The 10205-nt window shown below is 41.7% G+C and overlaps 1 non-coding gene across 1 annotated transcript; it reads right to left on the bottom strand.

Moving 5' to 3' along the window:
* Nucleotides 1–9907: 9907 nt before the first annotated feature.
* Nucleotides 9908–9979, bottom strand: TRNAS-GGA (transfer RNA serine (anticodon GGA)). Its single transcript has one exon. It is a non-coding gene; the product is annotated as a tRNA-Ser (tRNA).
* Nucleotides 9980–10205: the final 226 nt, after the last annotated feature.

Below are 10205 nucleotides of genomic sequence, written 5' to 3'. Positions count from 1 at the left end.
GAAGTTAACAGTTTGTGCGTGTTAATTTCTGTATTAAAATGACTCTGGCTGAAACAATACTTTTTTAAACCTTAAAGAAAAACAGATTAAAAAAAAAAACTGCTAGTGAGATTAGAAAAAAACAAACAGTAGATGACGTTAAACATTTCTTTCTTCTAAATTTTGAGCACTTGTATTTACCTTTGAGGTAGATCATCCATTTATTTGGCCGGGGGTGGGGGGGAATCCACACACCACAATGGGCTTTTTAGTGACGAAATTGTGAAACTAGATCCCTCACAGTATCCTGAGGACAAGGAAATGACTCGAATGCAGATGTTTCAGGTCCAAGTCGTTTGTTGTATTTGGAAATGTAAATTGAGTACCAGGTCTCTGGGGATTTGGTTGTCTCTGGGAGAAATGTTCATTTTTAAAAATCTTTCCAGTGCTTAAGATTATTGTTTCGTCTCAGAGTTGTGGGTGTTCTCCTTCAGGCAACCGTTTACAGGAAATCTGTAACTGAGGTCACGGGGAATGCTAGAGACAGCAGCTGGCAGATGGCTCGTTCCAGAGAACACCCCGACAGCAGAACCTGATGCCTCGTTTGTGGCTCATCTAAGATCGCATAATTCGGCTACAGGACAGAGCTCTACTTTGTTCTTTTGAGTTATAGGACCACACCCTGGTGGGTAGGTTTCCTTCATAATTGCTTAACTAACATCCTCACTGTCCTTCACACAGAGAAAGGCTAGCGTGGGACAGGAAAAAGTCAAGCCTGGAAATGGCGTCTCTGGAACCGACTGGCAGTTCGGTCAAGATTTCTGAAGTGTGAAAGGAAGTCTTATTGCCTAAGGGTTTAGAACAAAACCATGGCATCGAAACTTGACCTGATACTTGAGAATATGGTGCTGAATCTACTGCTCTGACGTCTGTGCATCTGAGCTGGTCCAAGAAGTCTGCGCTCTCAGCGCTGAGAAAGCACACAAAGGTAGAATCTGAAACCTGTAAAGCAGATTGATAGAGACCTTCACATTTGTTCAGCGTGCTAAGTCAATTCAGTCGCGTCTGACTCTATGCGACCCCATAGACGGCAGCCCACCAAGCTCCCCCATCCCTGGGATTCTCCAGACAAGAACACTGGAGTGGGTGGCCATTTCCTTCTCCAGTGCATGAAAGTGAAAAGTGAAAGTGAAGTCGCTCAGTCGTGTCTGACTCTTAGTGACCCCATGGACCACAGCCTACCAGGCTCCTCCGTCCATGGGATTTTCCAGGCGAGAGTACTGGAGTGGGGTGCCACTGCCTTCTCTTTGTTCAGTGTAATTATATATAAATTGGAACGTGTATTTTTATAGGTTTTTTTCATGTTGTTATTTCCTTTTATTATAGTTTAACGGCTTCCCTGGTGGCTCAGTGGTAAAGAATCTGCCTGCCAAGTAGGACACATGGGTTCAATCCCTGAGTCAGGAACATCCCCTGGAGAAGGAAATGGTAACCCACTCTAATATTCTTGCTTGTAGAATCCCATATAGGCAAAGGAGCTTGGCAGGCTACAGTCCAGGGGATTGCAAAGAGTCAGACATAGCGACTGAGTACGTTATAGTTTATAAAAGTTATTGTCAGTGATGGACTGGAAATAAACTTGTTCTTCATCACAGATACTTTGAGAGCACTTGCATGAAACAACTGATGGAGTTTCCTTACTGTAGAAATAACACAGAATAAGAAATGAGAAAATGTTTGGAAAGTGTTGATACCTGACAGCACTTTCATGCAAATGTGGGCTCAATAAAGGACAGAAATGGAATGGACCTAACAGAAGCAGAAGAGATTATGAAGAGGTGGCAAGAAGACACAGAAGAAATACACAAAAAAGATCTTAATGACCCAGATAGCCACAACGGTGTGATCACTCACCTAGGGCCAGACATCTTAGAGTGCAAAGTCAAGTGGGCCTTAGGAAGTTTCACTGTGAACAAAGCTAGTGGAGGTGATGGAATTCCAGCTGAGCTATTACAACTCCTAAAAGATGATGCTGTGAAAGTGCTGCACCCAGTATGCCAACAAATTTGGAAAACTCAGCACTGGCTATATGACTGGAAAGGGTCAGTTTTCATTTCAATCTCAAAGAAAGGCAATGCCAAAGAATGTCCAAACTACTGCACAACTGCACTCATCTCATATGATAGCAAGGTAATGTTCAAAATTCTCCACCCTAGGCTGCAACAGTACGTGAACCGTGAACTTCCAGATATTCAAGCTGGATTAGAAAAGGCAGAGGAACTAGAGATCAAATTGCAAACATCCACTGGATCATAGAAGAAGCAAGAGAATTGTAGGAAAACATCTACTTCTGCTTCATTGACTACACTAAAGACTTTGACTGTATGGATCACAATAAACTGTCAAAAATTCTTAAAGATGTGGGAATACCAGACCACCTGACCTGGCTCCTGAGAAATCTGTATGCAGGTCAGAACAGGGCATGGAACAAAGGACTGGTTCCAAGTTGGGAAAGGAGTATGTCAAGGTTGTATATTGTCACCCTGCTTATTTAACTTACAGAAATGGTATGGACCTAACAGAAGCAGAAGAGATTAAGAAGAGGTGGTAAGAAGACACAGAAGAACTATACAAAAAAGATCTTAATGACCCAGATAGCCACAATGGTGTGACCACTCACCTAGAGCCAGACATCTTGGAGTGCAAAGTCAAGTGGGCCTTAGGAAGTTTCACTATGAACAAAGGTAGTAGAGGTGATGGAATTCCAGCTGAGCTATTACAAATCCTAAAAGATGGCAGAGTACATCATGCAAAATGCTGGGCTGGAAGAAGCACAAGCTGGAATCAAGATTGCAAGGAGAAATACCAATAACCTCAGATATGCAGATGACATCACCCTTATGGCAGAAAGTGAAGAGGAACTAAAGAGCCTCTTGATGAAAGTGAAATAGGAGATTGAAAATGCTGGCTTAAAACTCAACATTCAGAAAAGCTAAGATCATGGCATCTGGTCCTATCACTTCATGGCAAATCACTTCAGTTCAGTCACTTAGTCGTGTCCGACTCTTTGCGACCCCATGAATCGCAGCACGCCAGGCCTCCCTGTCCATCACCATCTCCCGGAGTTCACTCAGACTCACGTCCATCGAGTCGGTGATGCCATCCAGCCATCTCATCCTCAGTCGTCCCCTTCTCCTCCTGCCCCCAATCCCTCCCAGCATCAGAGTCTTTTCCAGTGAGTCAACTCTTTGCATGAGGTGGCCAAAGTACTGGAGTTTCAGCTTTAGCATCATTCCTTCCAAAGAAATCCCAGGCCTGATCTCCTTCAGAATGGACTGGTTGGATCTCCTTGCAGTCCAAGGGACTCTCAAGAGTCTTCTCCAACACCACAGTTCAAAAGCATCAATTCTTTGGCACTCAGCCTTCTTCACAGTCCAACTCTCACATCCATACATGACCACAGGAAAAACCATAGCCTTGACTAGACGGGCCTTAGTCGGCAAAGTAATGTCTCTGCTTTTGAATATACTATCTAGATTGGTCATAACTTTTCTTCCAAGGAGTAAGCGTCTTTTAATTTCATGGCTGCAGTCACCATCTGCAGTGATTTTGGGGCCCAAAAAAATAAAGTCTGACACTGTTTCCACTGTTTCCCCATCTATTTCCCATGAAGTGATGGGACCAGATATCATAATCTTCATTTTCTGAATGTGGAGCTTTAAGCCAACTTTTTCACTCTCCTCTTTCACTTTCATCAAGAGGCTTTTTAGCTCCTCTTCACTTTCTGCCATAAGGGTGGTGTCATCTGCATATCTGAGGTTATTGAGATTTCTCCTGGCAATCTTGATTCCAGCTTGTGTTTCTTCCAGTCCAGCGTTTCTCATGATGTACTCTGCATGGAAGTTAAATAAGCAGGGTGACAATATATAGCCTTGAGGTACTCCTTTTCCTATTTGGAACCAGTCTGTTGTTCCATGTCCACTTCTAACTGTTGCTTCCTGACCTGCATACAGATTTCTCAAGAGGCAGGTCAGATGGTCTGGTATTCCCATCTCTTTCAGAATTTTCCACAGTTTATTGTGATCCACACAGTCAAAGGCTTTGGCATAGTCAATCAAGCAGAAATAGATGTTTTTCTGGAACTCTCTTGCTTTTTCCATGAGCCAGCAGATATTGGCAATTTGATCTCTGGCCTACAATGGCGGCTGCGAGCCGGCTCCCTAAGCGCAGCCGAGAGGAGCTTCCCCACGTCCGAGGTCAGGGGCAGCGGCCTAGACTGCCAGGCTGAGTCGGTGCAGGAACGGCTGAGAGGAGCTACTCTGCGTCCGAGGTCAGTGGCGGCTGGAGGAGCTACCCCGAGTCCGAGGCCAAGGGCGGTGACCTTGAGGAGCCACCCACGCCCGAGGCCAGGGCCGGCGGCTGGGAGGAGCAACCCAAGGAGTGGTGGCTGCGCAGGCACAGGAGGGCCTAGCGGAGCTATTCCACCTTGAAGGTCAGGAACGGTGGCGGTAAGGAGATACCCCTCGTCCAAGGTAAGGAGCAGCGGCTGTGCTTTGCTGGGGCAGCCGTGAAGAGATACCCCATGCCCAAGGTAAGAGAAACGCAAGTAAGATGGTAGGTGTTGCAAGAGGGCATCAGAGGGCAGACACACTGAAACTATACTCACAGAAAACTAGTCATGGCAAATAGATGGGGGAAAATTGGAAACAGTAACAGATTTCAGTTTCTTGGGCTCCAAAACCACTGCTGACAGTGACTGCAGCCACAAAATTAAAAGACCCTTGCTCCTTGGAAGAAAAGCAATGACATACCTAGACAGAATATTAAAAAGCAGAGACATCACTTTGCCAACAAAAGTCTGTCTAGTCAAAGCTATGGTTTTTCCAGTAGTCATGTTTGGATGTGAGAGTTAGACCATAAAAAGGGCTTACTGCCAAATAATTGGTGCTTTTGAACTGTGGTGTTGAAGACTCTTAAGAGTCCCTTGGACAGCAAGGAGATCAAATAAGTCAATCCTAAAGGACATCAATCCTGAATATTCATGGGAGTGACTGACGTTGAAGGTGAAGCTCTGATACTTTGGCCACCAATGCGAATAGCTGACTCATTGGAAAAGACCCTGATGCTGGGGAAGATTGAGGGCAAGAGAAGAAAGGGGCGACAGAGGATAAGATGGTTGGATGGCATCACTGACTCAATGGACACGAGTTTGAGCAAACTCAGAGAGATAGTGAAGGACAGGGAAGCCTGCCATGCTACAGTTCATGCGGTCGCAAAGAGTAGGACATGACTTAGTGACTGAACAACAGGTATCCAAATAAAAAACCAAATTTGTTTAAACATTATAAATGAAATAAATGTTTACTTAAAGATTATAAAGGAAATATATAAATTTCAGAAAGTTTAACTTTTATAAGCACTCTATGATATATTTCACATAATTAGTTCTCTTAATTACAAGCACTTCTAAGTTTTGAAACTTTGTATAACCTCTGCATTGAAGAACTTTGTAATTTATTGCATTAAGTGAGAATGTGCCCTTGAAAGTAATAAATCTATGTCTTTTTAGATATCCCTTAATCATTTTTCATTCATTGAAGCATTCAGAATGATTGAGGTATAAATGCAGATGCTCCCATGTTTTAGGAAGTAGCTCGATAACATTTCACTTTTCATTATTTATACGTCACAACACACCTGTGATGGAGGAAAAACACTATAATTCTCTGCATTCATAATACCATTGAATGAGTACAAACAATAATGACTTAATAGCAGCAACTGCATGAAAATGTTACATTCTTCATTTTCTCTTGTTTTCCCTTTTCCTTCTGAGACGGTATGCCCACAATATCTGAAGGCAGCTTTCTGTTGTTATTTGCATTCCCTCTCTTTCAGACTTCCATTCCTTTGAAACACATTCTCATCTCATTTTTAACTAACAACAAATGAGTCTCTAATTCTAGTTGATGAGATAGGATCTCCAGCTTTAATGTTAAACAGCGATCTTTCTTAAGAAAAATTCTAACAGCAGCACAAAGGACCTGTCAGCAGTTGTTGGGGGTATGGTTTCCTTCCCTGACTGTCACAGGTGTGTTGTTTGACATTGTGCAACTGGCATTGTTCTCCTGACAAAATATGTGTTGCAGATGGGGGGACAGTCAAATCTTGCTAAAATGGACAGTTGTAAGAACAGCCAAATCCTGAAAGGCCCTCAGCCAGTGCAGTGAATTATTTTATTGGGGAGGGAAAGAAAAAAAAAAAAAGGTGGTGATTTGGGCCCTGAATGACTTGAATGATAAATCAGAAGCTTCTCATCTGTACGCTACATTTGTCAGGGAGATTTTGCTGGGCACAAAATTGCAAATTGTCTGCTGAATTAGAGGGTATGAAAATTAAAGTGGCCAATTAAATGCAAATCATCACTGTTCTCAGGACAGGTACTGACTGATCTTGTAGGTAGGTCATGCTTTGATTATTATAGCAGCGTTTCTCTTTTAATTCCGAATGGAATTCAAACAGACATCATAAACAATGATCTGTGCAGTGAACCAGCCAGCTCCCTGCTGGCCCTTACACTTGCTGTTTCCCTGCCTGAAAGCAAGCTTCTTTGTAGTTCTGCCTGGCTAGCTCCATTTCCACATTCTAGTTTCAGTCCAAATGCCTTCCTTCTTGAAAAGGACTTTCCTCTCCACCTTATCTAAAATAGTATCTCCTGCTCATCATTCTATGCTTTTATTTTAGTCATAACTCTACCACCACATGCGATCACCTCACTTATAAAATTGACTACTTGCCACTGTCTGTCTCTATAGAATACATATTTACGGGAGGAAAGACGATGTTTGCGTTCTCACAGATTCCAATCCCTGGTCCCGTAAGTTGCTCAATAAATGTGTGTAACTCAGTGAAATGAAATTTTTAAATGGGGTGTGTGATACCTCTTTAAAACAAAACTACCCCAAATATTCTTAAACAGGCACAGAAAGAGTCATGGATTATATTATAAAGCTTTCTCTAAGAAGCGTAAGAGTTCTAAAACCATGCCCTCTTTCTACCAGTTTTTAATATGCAAAGAAATGTTTCTCTCTCTGTAGGAATTTGGTTTAAAAAGATTATTATAAAAAATAGAGAGCCTTCTATAAATAGGCACACAGGAATAAAACACATTTACCATAATACATAACCATATAGTTGTTTTTCCTCTGTTTTTTTTTTCTTCTAGTTGGGAATTTAAGCAAAAGTAATATCATTAATATCATATTATGGGGGAATTTGGGAATAACATTATTATATTATACAATCCTCTATATAACATTTCTTTTCTCCATAGCTAGTGTTTGACTGGAGTCAAATCTCATTATTCAATCTATTTGGCTTGTACTTAATCTTTATTGATCTTTTCTTTCATAAAAAAGAGAAAAGTCAATTTTTTATTATGTTTGTTAAACAGGTAGAGTAAGACTGAAGTGGGCACAGCAAATAAAGCAATAGATAATTATTTTCTGAGATGTTCAATTTTATACACACACATACACATACACATATACCTATATGTGTGTGTGGTTTAATTGCTAAGTCGTGTCCGGCTCTTGTGACCCCATGGACTGTAGCCTGCCAGGCTTCTCAATCCATGGGGATTCTCTAGGCAAGAATACTGGACTGGGTTGCCATCTCCTTCTCCAGGGGATCTTTCCGACCCAGGAATCAAACCTGGGTCTCCTGCATTGAAGGCAGATTCTTTACTGACTGAGCTACGTGGGGGGCCCAGTATATTATATATATATTTTGTTTATTTGACTGCACTAGGCCTTATTTGATGCATGCAAACTCTTAGCTGCAGCATGTGGGATCTAGTTCCCTGACCAAGGATGGAATCCCAGGCCCCCTGTATTGTGAGCTTGGAGTCTTAGTTACTGGACCAACCAGTCTTAGCTACTTCCCAATTTAATATATTAAAGGGAAACTATGAATAAGACAATAAATAAATAGAGTCTTACTATCTCTATCGAGATAATATCTATCTTGATCTATCCTGATTTCTATTAGTACTTCTGTTTATTATCCTGAACATCCCAAAACATGTGCATGGATTTGAATGTTACACATTAAAGCATTTTTTAGAGGAAACAGACATATTTAACATAGTTACAATTTAGATATCTAGTTTTAATATGTCTCCAGTGTACATTTCTGATTTTAATATGTCTCCAGTGTCTCCAGTGTATATAGGGCCTAAAAAATATTAAATTAGTCCAAGTAATCTGGCATATATTCTGAGGTTAACTATCTTCACCCAACATATAGCACTCCCAAGGCCTACCTTTAAGGTTCTGTCATTTTAATGCTTTGGCTTATTTAGAAGCTGAAGCTTATCTAATTTTCATGTTCAAGGATTTATACTGTTCATTTCTCCTAAATTCTGGAATATGACACAATGCAGAAAAGAATCTGTTACATAGTCTTGCCATTCTATAACCAGGCTTTGTTTTTCTAATGGGGAAAAACTGCTCATCTACAAGGGAAATTAGGCAGAGGACATTTGCATGCATTTATCTTATGCACCTGTTAAACATCCATTATGGGGGATCACTGTGTAGTCATTCGAATACAAAGAGTTATGGAAAACAGATCACTGCATTTAGAGCTTGAAGTCAAAGGGGATGATGACCCATCTGTGAACCCGCTGATAACATATGTGATGTTTAGGAAAAGGGCCCTAAAGCCTTTCTCACAGGAGAGGAAACTTTATGAGAACGTGGCGTTTCCATAAGTGATCTATACAGGCATATAAGTGTCTGCCAGGATTAAGTACGTAGGCTGAGGCAAGAGCATGCACATGGGAGTCATTTTAAAGCAACAGTGAACTTCGTTTATAATGATATCCTGCCTATTATTAAAACATGGGCGGCATTAAACACAATTACTTCCAAACTGTGGCTGCAACAAACACAGGCTATAGCTCTTATCGTCACTGCCCCGAGCCTGGTAAGTAAGATATACTGTGTCCTCTCAGTAACTTTATCCACATGACTGAGGGGAAATGAAAGCAAAGAGAGCCAGTGAAATGTGTACAGTGTCCTGAAATTTGAGACTGTAAAAAATTAGTAAACAGAAACTTCAATTAAATACAGCTTTTACACGCTGTGAGGATTGCAGAATCCAACGACTCTTGGTAAGAAGAAAGACGCTTCTTTGCTGGCAGGAACTCAGCCAGTGAAAAGCCACAGACTCAAACTTTCTCCTTTCCTTGCCATGAGTGGGGTGGGGGGAGGTTGGGGAACTTGTATGTGGCCCACCATAGTTACAGACCCCACATTGCAACTCTTTGCTGATCCTGAAGAAACCCATCTTTGCTGGAGAAATATCTGGCCATCTATTTATTTCAGGTAAAGATCAAGTTTTATCAGGGTAAAGTAGAAAACATAAACCACTAGTGTGTTGCTCAGTACCGGCCCTACCATAAAGCATACTTAGGAGACTTCTCTGGTCATTTCTAACTCTGGTGTCTCTTGCTACTAGAGCAGAACATCTCCGGAAATCAAGCTGGTCGGAGGAAAATGGGGAGGTTCTGTGGTCTTTAGTCACTCACCACCAAACCACATTTAGGGCTAGTGCTGCCTACCATCGTTGTTTATTGGAACTGGTTGTATATTTTTAACCAGAGAATTGGTTAAAAATTCTGATACCTGGGCTCCATCAGTAAGGTTTTGAGTGAATTTAATTGCTTTGCCATAGGACCCAGATCACTGACTAATGCTGGCTTTCCCAGGTCATTCTAATATACAGGTGAAAGTGAAAGTGAAGTCGCTCAGTTGTGTCTGACTCTTTGCGACCCTATGGACTGTAGTGTACCAGGCTCCTCCCTCCATGGGATTTTCCAGGCAAGAGTACTGGAGTGGGTTGCCATTTCCTTCTCCAGGGGATCTTCCCAACCCAGGGATCGAACCTGGGTCTTCTGCATTCCAGGCAGACGCTTTAACCTCTGAGCCACCAGGGAAGCCCAGGTAAGGTGGTTAATCACGGTTCTAGGCAAAGATATAAGACTGGTGTTCTCAAATCAAGGGGTTGAGCCAAGCCTTGATCTTTAAAAAATCCTTTCAAGCTATCACTTTGTGACATTTTCCCTTGAATGCTACCCTTGATATTTATTTGAATCTGAATTTCTATAAGTAACAACCTTCAGGATATTGGGAGAAGAGGCACTGGAGTGTAATTGTGTTGTC

The sequence above is a fragment of the Budorcas taxicolor genome, chromosome 5 (assembly GCF_023091745.1).
Source record: "Budorcas taxicolor isolate Tak-1 chromosome 5, Takin1.1, whole genome shotgun sequence".
NCBI lineage: Eukaryota > Metazoa > Chordata > Mammalia > Artiodactyla > Bovidae > Budorcas > Budorcas taxicolor.
This window is presented reverse-complemented; position numbering and strand designations above follow the sequence as displayed.